The 17,859-nt window shown below is 37.5% G+C and overlaps 1 pseudogene across 8 annotated transcripts in view; it reads left to right on the forward strand.

The window, feature by feature from the left end:
- Window positions 1–17,859, forward strand: part of LOC110202166 (E3 ubiquitin-protein ligase DTX3L pseudogene) — a 40,184-nt pseudogene that overhangs the window by 10,477 nt on the left and 11,848 nt on the right. For 5 of the 8 annotated variants that reach the window (XR_013483712.1, XR_013483716.1, XR_013483715.1 and 2 more), the window contains exon 2: window positions 11,919–16,778. The product of XR_013483712.1 is annotated as an E3 ubiquitin-protein ligase DTX3L pseudogene, transcript variant X1 (transcript). The remainder of the gene's footprint in view (window positions 1–11,918; window positions 16,779–17,859) is intronic. The other 3 variants (XR_013483717.1, XR_013483718.1, XR_013483713.1) reach the window with 2 other exon arrangements.

Here is a 17,859-nt window from a genome sequence, read left to right on the forward strand (position 1 = left end):
AAGAAGAGAGAAAACATACAGAGGAAGAGAGAGATGGAGAGACAGACAGACAGACATTGAGAAGCATAGAGGGGAGAGAGTGACAGAGGCAGAAAAAAGAGTGACAAAGAGAGAATGAGAAAGGGAGGTAGGGAGGGAGAGGGAGAGAAGGAAAAAGAGAAGAAGAACAAAGGAGAGAGAGCATCAGATAGAAGGTTGGAGAGAGACAGATATAGAAAGAAAGATGAGACAGTGGAGGAGGGGGAGAAATACAGAATGTGGAGGGGAAGGGAGAGAGAAAGAGAAAAGGATTAAGAGGGAGAGAAAGGTAACTGGAGAAAGAGAGTGACAGGAGAGAAAAACAGAAAGGAGGAGAGACAGAGACAGAAACAAAGAAACTGTGATGGGGAGGGAAAGTGAGGCAAGTAGGAGAGAGAAGAATGGGGAGAGACAGAGATAGAACAGAGAAAAAGATTGATGGAGATGAAAGAAATGAAACAGAGATTAAGAGAAGAGACAGAGATAGAATTGGAAGGAGAGACAGAGTGACAGAGAATATGGAGAAGGAGGGAATGAGATATGGAAAGAGAAAGAGACTGAGAGAGATGGGGGGGAGAGAGAATGACAAGGAGGAAGGATAAGTGAGAAATGGAAGAGAAGCAGGGAAACGGAGAGAGAGAAAGAGACTCAGGAGAGAATGACAGAATAAGAATTAAATGAGGATGAAGAGGAAAGGGGAGAGAGAAAGAGAGACAGACAAATAAAGAATGTGATGGGGAGAGCAAGTGAGGGTAGGAAGAGGGAGAGGGAGAGAGATATATGGATACAGAGGGAGAGAGGTGGAGACAGAGGAGAGAAAAGTATGGAAAGGGAAGGGGAGAGGGAGAGACAGAGAGAGGATGAAGGGAGGGAGAGAAAGAGAGAGGAAAATGGGAGAAAAAAAGAGAAAGAAGAAAGAGAAACAGGGATGGAGAGAGGAAGAGAAGGAAAGGGAGAGAAACAGGGAGAATGATGGAGGGAGAGACAATGATAGAAAGAAACAGATACACAAAAAGAAAGACCGGGAGTTGAAGGACAGGGAGAGAGAAAGGGATGGAGAGGAAAACAGAGGAAAAGGGCGAGATAGGATATGGAGAGAGAGAGACAGAGACAGAGATGGACACATATAAGAGAGAGTTGGAGGGAGAAAAAGAGAGATAATTGAGAAGGATGGAGGGAAAGAGAAAGATACAGGAGAATGAGAAACAGGGAGATAGGTACAGAGCTAAAGGGAAGGAGAGAGGGAGCAAAAAAGGGAAAGAGAAAGAGACAAACAAAACATTAGATGGTAAGACTGAGATACAGAAACAGAGAATGAAACAGAGAAGGGGGAGGTATGGAGGGAGAGGATGAGGATGAAAGGGAGGAAGGAGAAAGAAAGAGATGGAGGGGCAGAGAGAAACAGAAAGAGAAGGATGGAAAGAAAAGGAGATGGAGAGACAGAGAGATTGGGAGAAAGCAAAAGAGAAAGTGATGAGGAGAGAGAGAGGATGGAGAGGGAGAGAGACAGAGAGGGGAAAGAGAGTGAGGATGGAAAGAGGAAGGTAGGGAGGGAAAGGTATAATAAAAGAGGGAGAGGGAGAGAGTGACAGAGAGAAAAGGATGCAGAGATAGAGCTACAAAGAGGAGACAGGAGAAAGATACAGAGACAGAAAGAAAAAAAATCACTCTCCCAATAATGAAAAGCTCACAAAAGAAGATACAATTCTTTTAAAACATAGTTTGAATTTTTAGGAAAATTAACTATACTATTAATATCTATTCTTTATTATTAATAACCCTCTAGTTTTGTCCTAATTTGAAAATTGACTTCTTTAAGAAAGCAATTAGACCACACTGTAGCCTTTTGAAAATGTTACATCCATTTTAACCTTCTTGCACGTCCTGAAATGCTTTAGACAACTAGTTTATGTAATAAATGAGCTTCAATAAATTGAGACAAACCTTTTCTGAAAGCTAAGTACTTTAGCATGATATGACCGTAAAGACCTGATGTATTTAATGAGCCCCTACATAACGATTTTGTGTGAAGTCTAGCCACATGTACAAAGGGAAAGAGAGGAAGTGATCTTTAAGCATTGACTTAGAGAAAGCAGAAATTTCTACTGAAAATGTCACAGAGAATACCCAATTCTTTATTTACTGTCCATGTTTCTCCTTGGACAGGTAAGTTACTGGATTTTTAGTTTTCACTTATTAAATCATAAAAAAACCACATTGCTTGTAGAGAGTGACTATTTCACTGAGCCATCCTTTGTTTTCCGGACTGTCAAGTTAATGCTTTAAAAATCTCTTTGAACCCTTCCTAACCTATTAGGTGGTCTAACAAGGGTGTCTATTTCTGGTCATCTTGAGGATCACATGTATTTCCCTTTTCTTTTCCCACTGTATTTATGTTCAATCTATGTACCTCCAGGTACAATAGTTTAAGTAGTTTTGTGAAGGAGATGGGTAGAATTTATTTCCTCCTTTATTTTGCATTTGAAAACAAATAATGATTTAAAAGTTTATTGACAACTAATTAAAACAGCTGAATATGTGAAATCCTTATTTTAACTTGAGATCTTATAGACAATCACTAAAGATAATCATTAATACATATCCAAAGACTGTATATTTTGGTATTTGTATGGATGGATATCTTTGGATATTCAAATAGATCTGACAGAAATTCAGTAATTTCCTATTACCCCCAGGATAAAATTTGAGATGTACCATTTATGACCATCATCTTTACTTGGCATTTTCCATCTTTTTTTTTCCACTGATACCTCAGAACTACCCCCTTCCCCAAGCACAATCAATTTATTAGTTAAGTTGTTGTTCAGCCATTTCAGTCCCCACTCTTTTTGATCCTATTTGTTTCATTTTGTTTTGTTTGGCAAAGATACTGAAGTGGTTTGCCATTTCCTTCTCCAGCTCATTTTATTTTATTTTATTTTATTTTATTTTATTTTATTTTATTTTTTAGTGAGCTAATTGGGGTTGCTAGGAAGTATTATGTGTCAGAAGCTGGATTTGAACTCAGGTCCTCCTGACTCTAGGTCTGGTGCTCTATCCACTGCTCCACCTAGCTGCCCTCAGCTCCTTTACAAATGAGGAAATGGAAGCAAATAGGGTTAAGTGACTTGCCCACAGTCACACAGCTGGTAAATGCCTGAGCCAATAATAGGGAAAGCTTGAAAACTGCAAAACTCATTGGTTTTTTTTTCTTTTTCTGTTTTTGGACGTCACTGGCAATAAAACTTTAAACTGGTGTCAGTTCTATTTATTCTCTAGTCAGTGAAATCACATTCTTTCTTACACTAAAATAATAAATCTTTCACTCTCTAGGGAAGAGAGAGTGATAGAGGGTTCTGCTGTATATATATATACACACACACACACACACACACACACACACATATATATATATACCTTTGTCCTTGGAGGGCTACAACCCCCAAAATACACTAAGGACTTTCAGACTTTTACCACAATTTAGTAAATGAATTTCCTTTCTATTCTCAAATTTAGTACCCAACTAGTTTGTAATGCTATAAATTTCTGCAAAATGGGAAATCTCTCATTTCCTCTTATATCTTTGTCTTTTTGGATTCCCAACTTGGCCAGAATTAATAACACAAAGGTACAGTTTTATCTTTTGAAAGCTTTGAAACTATCAGCATAAAAAGTTCACATTCTTTTTCTGCCTGTCCCTAACACAGTAGGATTTTAACTTTTCCTGTGAGTGTCTAGAAAAGATAGTAGGTAAATCACAAAACCCTTGGGAAATTCTTTGCCATGCATACTGAGATGCCCCATAAGTAAAGGCAAAGAAGACTTTAGATTCTTTAGAAAGTTGAGCATAGCTCAATTGCTGAAAAGAACTGTGGCCAGAGGTACAGAAGTCCTAATAGTGGCATGATTAACAACAACAGGAGTCCATTTATTTACAGTTCTTAAATCTTTGACAAAGTGATAAACATGTCAACCTTCTTTATCAAATTTCCTTTTCTTACAGGTAAGATAAGGGTATTACATGGGAGCTTCCCCTTTTTGATAGTTGTTTGTCTAAATCTCCTGTTACTGGCTATATTCCTTTAATTTGACTTTTAAACAAAAGATTTTGCTTAATTCATAGCCATGACTTATCCTTCCAATAACTGATTATGACTGGTTTAATTCCTTTCATTAGCCAGCATCATTACTAGAGTGGACTCACAATGCAGAATCAATTGGTTTCCTTTCATTCATGGTACTTTTTCAGTGTGGGGTAAAACTTCCACTTCCCTGCATCCCCCTCCTGAACCAGAAGGCACATAGTAACCAAATCAGGTGAATTTTCTCTGGGAGTTCTCAAAACTCCATTTCTGGGTATAGAATATGGTAACCTACAATTCACTTATCAGGTCTCTTCCCAACAGATTAACCCAAAAAACCATGATTTTCAATTGAATGGAAGATTTGGGGAAAGTGAGAGAGCTTTTCAATGTCTCACCTCTTCTATTTTTTTTATAGTTGTGTTTTGGAGGCATAATACCCATCCCCAAAATACTAGTAATCCATGTGTTTTAGATACAGGGTTTCTAAAAATCCCCTTAGACAAACCAGCTTCTATTCTTCAAATGAATCCTCTTTGGCCACTGCAAATCTAGCCCTTTCTTAAGTGTAAACATTACAAACATGACAGATATTAGCAGGGAGAGAGAGAGAGCTATCAGCAACATACCTGACTTCCCATCTTTCTCCATCATTTTAGCCAGTCAAGACCCAGGTGAGATCTCTTTACAGCCCATGCTACCCATTTCCCAATACACAATACCTAGTCTCTAGTTTCTTCACAGCTTTTTGTTGACTGAGGCACTGGTCAGTATGCAGAGCCCTAGCAGGGAGACTTTTTAGAAAGTTCAGGTCTCTTACCTGCTAGAAAGTGGCTACATTTTCCTACAGGGAGTTTACTCGTTGCTCTTCCAGTGTCCTAAGATCCTGCCAACTACACCACAACATTATGTTGAAATGAATCTATGTGGAAACAATCCTTGACACAATAAAGAGTTGATTGAAAAAAAGAAAATAGTAGCATCCAGAGTAAACGCATCTAGGCAGAGAGACTGAGAGGCTGCAAGAAAAATACACAACACTTTTTTATACAGATAACAGAATAGTAACTTCTATAGTTGTTTAAAAATACCTCAGGCATAGTACACTTGTTTCTCAGAAGCTATTTGAATACAACTTTTTTTCAAAACTGTCATCCCTTTATTTCTTCATTGGTAAGCTTATCGTGACCTAGGGACATCAATAACATAGACATAAAGTTGGCAGAACAATCTCTTGCAGTTTGTTTCCAGTATTTGGACCTATTCTTGGCAGGGGGTAGGCAATGATGGAAAACAACTTCCTAAAATTGTGCTGTGTTATAATTTAACCTCTGTAAGATGGTGGTTTTTAACTCCTTTTTGATGTTTATATTTTCAACTTTGCTAAAGCTATTGTCTACATTAATATCTTTGCTGATTCCCTAGGATGTTCAATTTATACTGTCATACCACTAGCAAAAGGATAGTTTGATCTCCTCTCTCTCTTACTTTTTTTTCCTTCATCTTATTGTATTTTCTAGCATTTCCAGAACACTGTGCCAAATAATATTGGGGAGAGTGAATGTCCTTGCTTTCCTCCTGTCATTACTGGAAAAGCTTGTAGTGTATCCCCATTGTGTATATTTGCTTTTAGTTTTAGATAGATACTTTTTAGGACATTAAAAACCCCTCTAAGCCTATACTTTGTATGATTTTTAATATCAATGGCCATTGCAGTTTGTCACAGACTTTTGCCAAAATTTTTCAGATAATCGTGTGGTTTGGGATGTTTTTGTTTATTTTATGATTATGTTGATTTTTTTTTTCTAATGTTGAACCATCCCTACTTTCCTGATATAAATCCAACTTGATTACAATGAATGATTTCTTGGATACATTGCTGTAGTTTGATTGACAAGTTTTTATTTAAAATTTTTAAATTCATATTCATTAATGACATTGGTCTATAGATGGCCTACATTTTATTCTTTTGTGTAATAGACATCATGGGCCCTCTGGAGACAGATAGCAAGGCAAGCAAGAAATAACATTTTGTACCTGTTTGTTTGTATTTCCTGTGTCTTTGTTTATATGTCTCTCAGAATCTGTCGTTGTGCTCACAGAGCTTAGAAGGAAAAACTTTGCCAGCAAAGCCATCTCTCTGTGTCTTGTTAGCTAATCTAGGTTTTTAGGTTCTGTTCTCTTCCTTTGCATTTCTGAACTGTGGCCAAGTTCTTTCCACCCCCCTGGGGTGGGAAAGTAAGTAAGTAAGGTCCTAATAAGTCATTGGGTTTATTTAATAACAATGTGTGCTAAAATTATAAAAGGAAATTTTCAGTGGAGTGAATATAGTTTGGAATATGGTTGAAATGCAGGCTTTGAGGAAAGGAAAGCTTTGTCTGAGTAGTTGTTTTGAAAGATTTGGAAAGAGAAATAAAGGCCGGAGGGAAAATATGGAAGATAGATAAGAAAGTTTGGGGACACATCCTGTCCCTGGACACTTATTCTGGGTGCCTTTGTACCAGCTTCAGAAGGTTTAAGCATGTTGGCAAGGTTTGAGTATGTTGAGAGAAAAGAGTTGGAAAAGTTTTGGCTTTGTTTAAGTGGGAAGGTTGTATGAAAATTCATGTGTTTATCTTACTGGGAACTATACTAATACAAAGTTGCTGTTTGATTTGGAAGCATATAGAGAAACAGTTATAGAGGTCTAGGAGTAAATTGATAAGCAATGAATTCTTTCTGAGATTGTAGAACCCAGATTTGAATTAAATTAAAATGTGCTCTTAAGTGTCATAGTTGGGGTAGATTAAAACCTAATATCACTGCCACTTTTACAGTCTTTGGCAGTGGATTGGCTGGAAATAATGAACCCCATAATATGGAATGCTTGGAATAACAAGCCCTTGTATATGATATAATATAATATGATATAATGTAATATAATATAATAGATTTATTGCCATTTGGAAAATAAATCCAGGTATAATGAATTTATTCTAGTCTTATTTTAAGTGAAATGTGTCTCCTAATATGATGTTTATGATGCATCAGAATTTATTATGCTATTTGACATTAAGAAAAATTGGGAAAATGCATGGATCTGAAATTTTGTTAATTGGGCGACTTTAAGCAAGTTACCACACATCTGTTTACCTCAGTTTACTAATCTGTAAGAGGATAATAATAGAACCCACCTCCCAGGGTTGTTGTGAAGATCACATGATTGTAAAGCGCTTAACACAATGCCAAGCATAGGGCAAGAACTATATGAATGTTAATTGTCATCATTATTTCTTTAATTATATGTAATTGCTTCATATATGATTACTTTATACAGGTTTTAGGTGTGATCAGCATACAATTTCAGTGGTGATAAAATTATTTTCTATATAAGGTAATTTGGAAATGCATTCAGTTGAATTGAGGTCACTTGAGTATTAATGGGTTTGTTTCAAGTCTCAAATACATACTATTGTTTATGCCGTTGTTATGTTTCTATATTTTCTTGTACTGTGAAATTGGTAACCTATTGTATCAATTATGTTGTTAGAAGAGCAAATTTTCATAACTTGGAACTTATTACAGTATGAACTGAACAACTGAAAGAAAAAATTGTTTGAAAATTGTTATGTTATCAGCCCTGCTAACCCTGTTATATAATGATTTGTATCTATTAATTTAGAAAACTGGACAGTTGCATCTTTGCCTATAGTTAAGAGGAAGTTACAGCTAAAACTATTTGGCTATCACTTCTGAAGGTTGTAAGATTGTTAACTAAGTTATTTGGGATTGTTGTCATAATGTTAAAACCTATTAAGTTTTATATAGGTATAATAAAAGGGAAAATTTGTCATTGATTACTGTGTGAGAAATAGTACAAAGAAAAGACCTTGTAGACACATGTTCCTGGAAACCATCTGTGTGTGCAAGTCATCAGCCCTGGGAAAAGAGCTTGTTATGGGTTATGGAGTTCCTAAAGAGTGAAATAGGCTTACTGAGAATTCACAAATTTGTGTATAATATAGAAGTGATTTCTAATGATACACCAGGATGAATCTAAGTTCAAGGAGAAGAAGAAAACAAAAACAAGTGAAGAAGTGTTAAGTAAAATCTCTTGTGTGTGTGAGTCTTGGTAAACTTTTATTGCTTATTGCAACTTCATGAGAGTAAAAATAAGTGTATATAGCCCTAAGCTGTGATTAGTGAAACTTGCAATTTGAGATAAAAGCTCTTGGGACTGTAACTGATATTGTTTTGAGTTTTGAATTCAAGTATAATAGTCTGATGGGTCATTAAGTGAATAATCCACCATAAGAGAGAAATGTCACAAGCTATTCAGAGGGAATGTGATCCTAAAATGTTACAGGTAGAGGTCTGTATCTGGGAAAAAGCTGAGAGCATAAGCGTAGCATAGCATACGGTAGGATCCTTCTGGCTCAGTTTCCCCATTGTGTTACTTCCTTTTGAACAGAAATATTTCCCAACTGGTTATTCTTGAATCTGACTATGAGGTGGAATTGTTACTGCATGGTTAATTGTCAATTCTGACTCTTACCTGACATCAAACAGAACTAAGGATGCCATATAGATATACTGAGTTATTAAGGGCCAGTTTTGATGCTATTAGAATCATATCCCTGCATTTTCCTTTCATAGCAAATTTCTGTAATTAGAGGAAATAGTTAGTAGAAGATAGGAGCATAGTGCAAGTACGTAAGATCTTACTCTTTTCAGTCTAAATGTGTAGTCATTCCATATCCCAAACAACTAAATAACTTTGTACTTGGGCTTGTCATCTGCCTACTACTATTGACATAGTCATATGTAAGATTAAGTCCCTGGAATAGCTCATTCTTTCTGAATGCTATGGAAATAATTAGACAAAGTTAAAAGAAGCTTGTGAAACAAAGATACAATTACAATATTAAATAAATATCCCATGGACTAAGGCTAGAACAAATTTGAGCTACAATAATAAAATGCATGTGTGTAAGATCTGAGCTATTCAGCCTGGAATTACAATCCTTTCTATATGCTAAACAACTTAGTAAATGAGTTTTTGGCCTAGTCACCTGCCTTTTACTACATATGTATTTCTGTATAAAATAAGGTCCTTAAATGTTTCAAAATGATGTAAGAATAATTGGGTGTTGTTGCAACAGTTTAGGGGCCAAGCTGTTATTCTATTAACAATTAAAATGAAATCAGAAACATCTTCAGTTTGGTTTGAAGAAATAAATTTTATTGCAATCAGTTCTCTTAGAGGAGAGTAATTTATGTAATCATTTGTGTTACACCAATGGAAACATCAATTTTATTTTAAATTTTTATTTAATGTGAAAATAACACTTCTTGTTTCCTATGGTTCAGACATGTTTTATTATTAGCAACTTCATTGATACATTCTATTTTGAAATTATTTACTTAAGTGTATTTCCGCATCCTATCCCAAGTCTTTAGCTACAACTGAAGTTAACTTGGTAACTTTTATGCAAATTCATTTGTGTATCATAGGTCATCTTCTTTAAAAGGTGTTCTATAATACATGTTTTAATGTGAGGAGTAGATCCTTATCTGTCCTTCATCTGCTCCTCCTAAGGGGGAACTGAATAATTGAATTGAATTGGAATTAAATTAAAATAAATGGTATTTAAATTTGGAGTTCTAAATTAACAATTAAAATCAAGCTTGTAAAATTAAAAAAGAGTAAAAATGTTGAGAAAACAACATGATCAAATGAATATATATGTAATTTGGAAGGTTTGTAAGAATTCTGCCTTTTCTGGTATTGAAAATATTTATTTTGTATTTGAATGTCTTACATATATCAATATAACAGTAATCCTTTAGCTTGTTGTTAACAATGTTTATGTCAGATAGAGTTTAGGTAATGATAGAAACAACATGGGGTATTTATAGCTTAAATTCTCTGAAGTTTCAGATGAACTATGGGCTCCTAATTTCATATTCCCCTTATAGCTCTGTTATTGATTAGCTCAGAACCCCAGGGGTCCAGCTGGTTTCCACCACATGTACTAGTTGTTAGAGAAGTAAACTTTCTGACTGATATTGAAATCTTGTATTGAGATCTGTTTTGTAAAAGATTTTAGCAAACATGTCTAAGGACTATTTACAAGTAACTTGGAACCAGAAAGGAAGTACACTGAAGTGGTGCCCCTGAGAACACGATATTTTCCAGACTGCCCAAAGAAGAAATGTTCCAGAGACTGGATGACTGCATGGAACGTCTGAGATCCAAGATGAAATGCATTTACTGAATGGATATTGGAAGGGTTACTAAATTGCAAGGAGACTTACTGTTTGTTGATATTGTAACCCTTTGGCTTTTATTTTCCACATCTGTATCTTAAGTTCTCTTGGTTTTCTTGATGTTGTATGGTTTTCCCCTTTGGATTAATCCCCAATCTTGAACATTCTTACTATGGCTTATACTGTGCTTCATTTATGGTTCTGATCTCACTTTGTAATGGGAACTATCCTGTATCAGCTGCAAGATGTAAAAGTGCCCATGGTCTCTTGTTAGCTTTCTGTCTGTTGACCTTTATCTTTATCTTTGTTTGTAGTTTCTTTTTTTTTTTTACCTTCAGAGACCCTTCCTGAAATGTTTTACCAAGTGAACTCTTCTGTGGTCATTGGCATACCCAAGAGAGTATGTGGAATGAATGTTAAGGGGTCCCTTGAACTTGTCTTTTTGAGTTAGCATATTTCACAGAAACACTGGACATAGAGTATGTAAGAGACCCTGACCGTATCAAGGATAAGCCTCCCACCCCCAATCTGACACAGTTTGTTGTTGGTACCCCAAGCTGTATTCCCTGTGTGTCCTTAGAAGTCAAGACAGGTTCCAGTCAGTCTGCCTCAGACTGAGAAATTCTTCCTATAGCTGGGACCTTGTAGATGATCAGACCATCATATCTTCATGGTCCAGCAGTTCCCAAGGGAAAAGAATGCTGCTTTTGTCATTTTACTTATTCATGATTTCTCCTGTCCTTTGGGAGGGGATTGATACTTTTCCACTCCCTTATGACTTTCCCTTTTCCTTATAACTTAAATCTTAAGACTTATCCTGCACTGCTAGGCTTCTTGGCATAGGGAGTTTCTGCATGCATGTGCCTTTCTCTTGTAATAACTCAAGTTGAAAGCTTTGCCTCGTGAACTTGTGATACTGATTTTGGTTAACGCTATACATAACATACTGATTTTTTTTCTTCTGGTTCTATTGATACTTCACTTTCCTCATTTGCTATTTTACTGATTTGATTTTTTCCCCTCTTTTTTAATCAAATTAGCTAAAGGTTTATCAATTTCATTATCTTTTCAAAGAATCAGCCTTTAGTTTTAGATATCATTTCTTTGGAGTATTTTTGTTTTCAATGTATCCATTTATTCTCTATTTTTAATATCTTGTGCTTATTTTAAGCTTGTTTGTTTGTTGGTTTTCTAATTTTTTCAATGAATATTCAGCTCATTATTCCTCTTATCTTTGACGTCCTTAATGTGTGTTTGTAAGGAGATACACACACCCACACTCATACACACATACTTCCTCCTTAGGACTGCTGTATCTGCATCCTGTAAATTGTTGTATATTGTTTGATCATCATCATCCTTTTCCTCATTTTTCAAATAATTACTTGTTTTTTATTGTTCTTTGAACTTGTCATTATTTAGGATTTCATTGTTAAGTTGCCATTTGGTTCTTTGTCTTATGTTTGTGCTGTCTGAACCAATTACTATTTTTATTAAGTTATGGTCTGGGCAGAGAGGTGGAGGTAGGGAGCTGACAGCATCCTTTCATCTCCCCTCTCTGCTCCCCAGTTTCCCCCTCCAGCACCCACTGAACAAACGTCGCAGCCCTGGATCTTCAACTCATGAATCCCAACCTTGCCGTGATGGCCACTGGCATCACTGCCCACAGCCCGCTGTATCGGGTCCTGGTCCGGGTGTCTGAGAGCTGCCCTAGAATGGAGAGGAAGCTGCAAAAGTATTTCCAGAATCCGTGGAGGTCCGGGGGAGGCAAGTGCAAGGTCAAAATCGGTCCTCGTGAAGATACTTTCTGGGTAGAGTTTTATAAAAAACAAGCCCAGCAAGGTGTGATAGCAAAGGGAGATCATTCTGTGGCAATCAGTGATACAACATATGCAAATGTCTTTGTAGAAGCAAGTGAAGATCCAGATGGGAACAACACTTTGGAGATAAGCCAGCTTTCCTCTCAGACTCAATCACTCACAAAGGAATTTCCAGATGAGAATCATCCAGATGAAGGAGGTGCTGCTAGCTCCTCTGATTCCGTCATTCAAAATATATTTCTCTATGTGGAGGCCCAGCTGAACTTCAAGCTTTCCATAGAACAAAGGGAGAAAATTATTAACCTCTGCCCAAATCTCAAAATAGAGGGAGGCTATGATGGACCTGAGAAAGTGATTGGTGACTACAAAGATATTGAAAAAACTCATCAATTCCTAATTGAGAGCATCTTGGGAAATGACCAGAAAGAAGATTTTTCCCTCTCAGCCTCAGCCTCAGCTTCAGCCTCAGCCTCAGCCTCGGCCTCAGCCTCAGCCTCAGCCTCAGCCTCGGCCTCGGCCTCGGCCTCAGCCTCAGCCTCGGCCTCAGCCTCAGCTTCAGCCTCAGCCTCAGCCTCACCCTCAGCTTCAGCCTCGGCCTTGGCCTCAGCCTCAGCTTCAGCCTCAGCAAGAGAAATCGAGCATATTATGCCAAATGACTATAACAGTCCTATTCTTCACTCAAACCCAAAACGCATGGCAGAAGAGTCAGACCTTATCTCAGTTCCTTCATATCTGTATGAATATTTTAAATATTTCTTTGCTGGAACTCTGGACAGAATAGAAAGTGAGCATCAAGTACGTATCCAAAGTACTTCGGTGTATCCTACAGGCGATGTGTGTTTAGACTTCGAGACAAGTAATTTAGGGGACAGGAAAGCAGCTCAAGAAGCTTTTATCAGAGCATTTCAGAGGGAAATACAGAATGTGACTCGGCATGATGTTCATTTCACAGATAATAAGCTGGCACTTGATGTCCAAAAAACACTGAGTGACATGTTTAAAGGCCTCCGTACTAAAACTGAAGGAAAAGTCTTAATCCTCTGGGGAAACCCACATGATATCATAGGAGCTCAACATTATGTTGAAGCAAATTTCTCCCGCAAACAGCCTCTGGAATTAATGGCTTCCCAAAACATAATGAAGAATGGAATTGAGGTTGATACTGCTCACTTGCGTCTTCTGTGCCAAGAATTCAGAGATATAGAAGGAAAATATGACATTGCAATGGAATTGGTGAACAATCCTCAAACTCAGAAAACCCTCATTCGATTTAAACCAAAAAACGTAGGCTTAGACCTCACTGCACATGCTTATGAAGATTTCATTGAGGTCTTTCAGATGCTCTTACCTCAGATTGTCAAAGAGGTTATTTCATTGAAACCGTTAAACCAAGAGACAAAGTATTGGCCTGAAAGGGCATTCCTTGAAGAATTTGAAAGAAAGCACCCCTATGTAAGCTTGGAATGGAATGAACAGGAACTGATATTGACTGGTTTGGCTAAGTACCTTATAGAAGCAGTGAAATATGTTAAGAGATATTTTGATACCGAAGGTACTGCTCAGCAGAGACAAGGGCGACTACTTCCCTCCCATGCAGGGAACTGGAGTAGAGAGCTCTTATCCCCCTTGGACAGATATGCTGAGGATTTCAAGATGGCTTTACCTGTCATCAAGGGATTGCCTAGCTATGGGGGCTCAAGAAAAGAGGAGAAAGAGGAAGAGGAGGAGTGTGTGATTTGTATGGAAGCCATTCGCCAGAAAGAAGTCCTCCCAAAGTGCAAGCATGAGTTCTGTGGCCCTTGTATCAGAGAGGCCATGAAACATAAGCCAGTGTGCCCTGTGTGCCAGACTTCCTATGGCATCGTGAAAGGGAATCAGCCAGATGGAACAATGACAACCTCTTACAGAACGTCTTCACTTCCGGGTTATAATTCCTATGGCACTATTGTGATTCATTATGACATGCGGGGAGGCATACAGACAGAAGAGCATCCCAACCCAGGAAAACGCTATGAAGGAACAAGACGGGTGGCATACTTGCCAAATAATGAAGAAGGACGGCAGGTTTTGCTTCTCCTCAGAAGGGCTTTTGACCAAAGGCTGATTTTCACAGTAGGACAGTCCCGGACATCAGGAGTCAAGGATGTGATCACTTGGAATGATATTCACCACAAAACTCTCCAGTTTGGTGGGCCAGAAAACTTTGGTTACCCTGATCCTGGCTATCTACAACGAGTCAAGCTGGAACTGAAGGCTAAAGGAATTGAGTAAGAGTGCTGATGTCAAGGATGTCTCCAGAGCTGGGCTTGCAAAAGCTATAGCTGTGGAAAGGAATCAAAGGAATCATAAAATATATGTATGTATAGAGAACATTTAGAGAGAAATAAAAGAACTTAAGAAGAAATTAGTTTGCCTTTAGGGGAGAGAGGGATGAACTGCTACCTGTTAGCCTATCTAATTTCTTGGAGATTTTACTTTTTATTAGACAAACTGAGAGCCTCGTGGGAATATCAAAGTTGTTCTGGTTAGAACCCAAAGTGTATCTCTCACTGCTTTCCTGCCTGTCTCCAGTTTTGCTGTCACCAGGGATGCTGGAGTTAAGGAATTTTCCATTTTACCACTTGTACAAGACGATGACTGACCCTTGGGTCCATTCACATTATTTGTCGTGAGCTGTTGGTGGCCTCAGAACTGATCAGAGCTTACTTCCTTCTAACTGGAATGGTAGCCAGGAGCATTAAAAAGTTTAGAAGACATCATGAAGAAGATTACAGTCTCCAAATAATTACATGAGTCCTTCACTTCAGAAAGAAACTATCCATCCTTGGGTCTCTGGCAAATTTAATGTAAATTAAGGAGTGGGAAAAGATATTTCTGTCTTCAATCCATTCCAGTGACTTCCAATCACTTTCAAGAACAAATAAAAAAGCCTCTGTTTGGCATTCAAAGCCCTTCATAACCTTGCCCCTCCTTTTCTTTCCCCACTATATACTCTGTGATTACGTGATACTGGCCTCTTTGGTGTTCCTTGAACAAGAAACTCCATCTTTCCAGATTTGCATTTTCACTGGATATCTACCATACTTGGAATTCTTTTCCTCTGCATTTCCACTGACCGGCTTCCCTGACTTCTTTCAAGTCCTACCTAAAATCCCACCTTCTACATGAAGTCTTTCCCAAAACCCTTAATACTAGTGCTTTTCCTGTGTGGATTATTTCCAATTTGTCCTGTATGTAGCTTGTTTGTATACAGTTGTTTGCATATTGTCTTCCCCTTTAGAACATGAGCTACTTGAGAGTGGAGACTGTCTTTTGCCTTCTTTTGTATCCCCAGCACTTAGCATAGTGCCTAGAATATAGTAGGCACTTAAATTCTTATTCACTAACTGATTGACTATGGGCAGGCTGATTGACCTGGGAATTAGAGTTTCCACATTAACAGGCAACTGGCATTGGCTTGTTTGCTTCCCTGGTTCTCTGCATTCCTAGATCAACTTTTGGGGTGCACCTTATGACAATTGCTCTGTTTGACTAGTTTTAGTGAGACCACATTCATACTCAAATATTTTCTGACTTTTAAATTCCACAAAATTGTTTGCTCAAGTTTATGTTGTTCTGGGTACCCCCTCAAAAGTGTAGTTGTGGGACAACATGAAATGTCCCTTCATCTCGGAATCAATCCATCTTTGGTATTGGCTATAAAAACTAAGCAGAAATATTCATTAGGAGCTTATATTCTGTATCCTGTGGCATTGCTTGGAGAATGAAAGAGAACCTTTGATACAGAGAGGTTTCTTTTCCAGTTACAAACATCTTATTGGTGATAATGCAACATCCTGTTGCCCCAGTGCAAAAGTTTAAGTATTGTAGCTCAAGTGATCTTTAGTTGGTTCTTCTCTAAATAATTAAATCATTTGCATCTGACTCTGTTTATGTTAGGGGAGACATTATTTAATAGCTGTGTCAGATACTTCTAATAAAGTGAAACTGTGTAATGATCATAAAAAAAAAAGTTATGGTCCGTAAAAGATTTATTATCTATTTCTGTGTCTTTACATTTGTAATATCTCCGTGCCCTAAATTGAAATAGTCAGTTTTTGTAAAAGTTCCACGTGCTACTGTGAAATGTGTATATTCTTTTGCAGTCCAATTTAGAAGATGCCAGAAGTCTTTCTGGTCTAGTTTCTCTAGCAATTTGTTGAGTTCTTTATTTTTGTTTTGTTTAAATTTCTATTAAAATCATTCCAAACTGAAAGAGAGACATTGATGATTTAGTATGTGAACAAGTTCATCTATACTCTTATCTTTTTATGAGGTACAAATCAGCAATTCCCTCATGTGAGCCAGAAGGATGCTTGAGTCTCAAGTGTGGAGAATGCAGGAGCCAAAATTATTGGGGACCCAATCACAGGCTGAAGGCTGGGAAGGTATAATGAATTAAGGTGAAACCTTTGGTGGAATAAACAACTTCCTACAAATGTCTAGAAAAGATAGGTAAATCACAGGAATGCTTAATTTGAAGAAACCAGATACACAGGTTAACTTTATCTAATTTTCCTTCTTTTCTTACCAGTAAAATTGGGTACTACATGGGCACTGCCTCTTTTTGGTAAGTCCTTATTTCTCTAAGTCTTCAATTACTGACTTTATCCCTTCAATCTGAACTTTGGTCAGAGGGTATTGCTTGATGCATGGCCATGGCTTATCCTTGGATAACTGATCATAATGGGTTCAATTCCTTTTATCAAGCCAGAGTCATTCCTAGACTGGGCCCCCAATATAGATTAAGTTTCCTTTATTTAGGATTGGTTTTCCAGCCTGGGGTGAAACTGCCACTTTCCTTCACCATCTTCCTGAACCTGAAGCCACATAGTACCTAAATCAGCCTTTTCCTACTGGAGTTTCAAAAACACCCCCTCTGGGGTACAGAATAAATAAGATATATATCATAATTTACACTGATTGTCTCTTCCCACCAGATCAACAGGCAAATCAAGTGATAGCAAAAAAACGTGATTTTCAACTAAAGGTCCTATTTGAACAGAAGGTTTGGAAAGAGTTTTTAGCTGTCTTACCTCTTCTTCCATTTTCTTCAATTTTCTCTTCTGACTATTGAAATCATTTTTAAGTTTTTTGGAGGCATAATACCCACTTCAAAGATACCAGTAATCCCTTTGCTTTTGATACAGTGTTTCTGAAAATCCCACTGATTATGCTAACTTACCTACTACAAATGAACCTTCTTGTAGCCACTATAAATGTGGCTTTTCATAAATAGAAACATTTCACACATGACAGAAAGATATTAACCTCTTGAGATAGAGACCTGCCATCAATGAACAAAGCTTCCCGTATTTCTGCCCCATTTTAGCCAGTAGAGATCCAGACAGGATCTTTTCAGAGCCTGCACTACACATTTTCTAATTTATAATACCTAGTCTCCAATTTCTTCACATCTCTTTATTCCCCAAGGCATTGGTTGGAGTTTACTCACAATTCCTTCAGTGCCTGAGAATCCTGCCCAGTCAGCCAAATTTTCAGGTTGGAATCAACTTATGTGGAGACAATTCTTGAAATGAAATAAAATGTTTGAAAAGAGGAAAATAGTATAATTCAGACTATATGCATATAGGCAGTCTGCTATCAATCGGTCAACATTATGCAACTACTGTGTACCAAGCACTGTGCTA

Source organism: Phascolarctos cinereus, unplaced genomic scaffold (genome assembly GCF_003287225.1).
Source record: "Phascolarctos cinereus isolate Bilbo 61053 unplaced genomic scaffold, phaCin_HiC Scaffold_8;HRSCAF=390, whole genome shotgun sequence".
Taxonomy (NCBI): Eukaryota; Metazoa; Chordata; class Mammalia; order Diprotodontia; family Phascolarctidae; genus Phascolarctos; species Phascolarctos cinereus.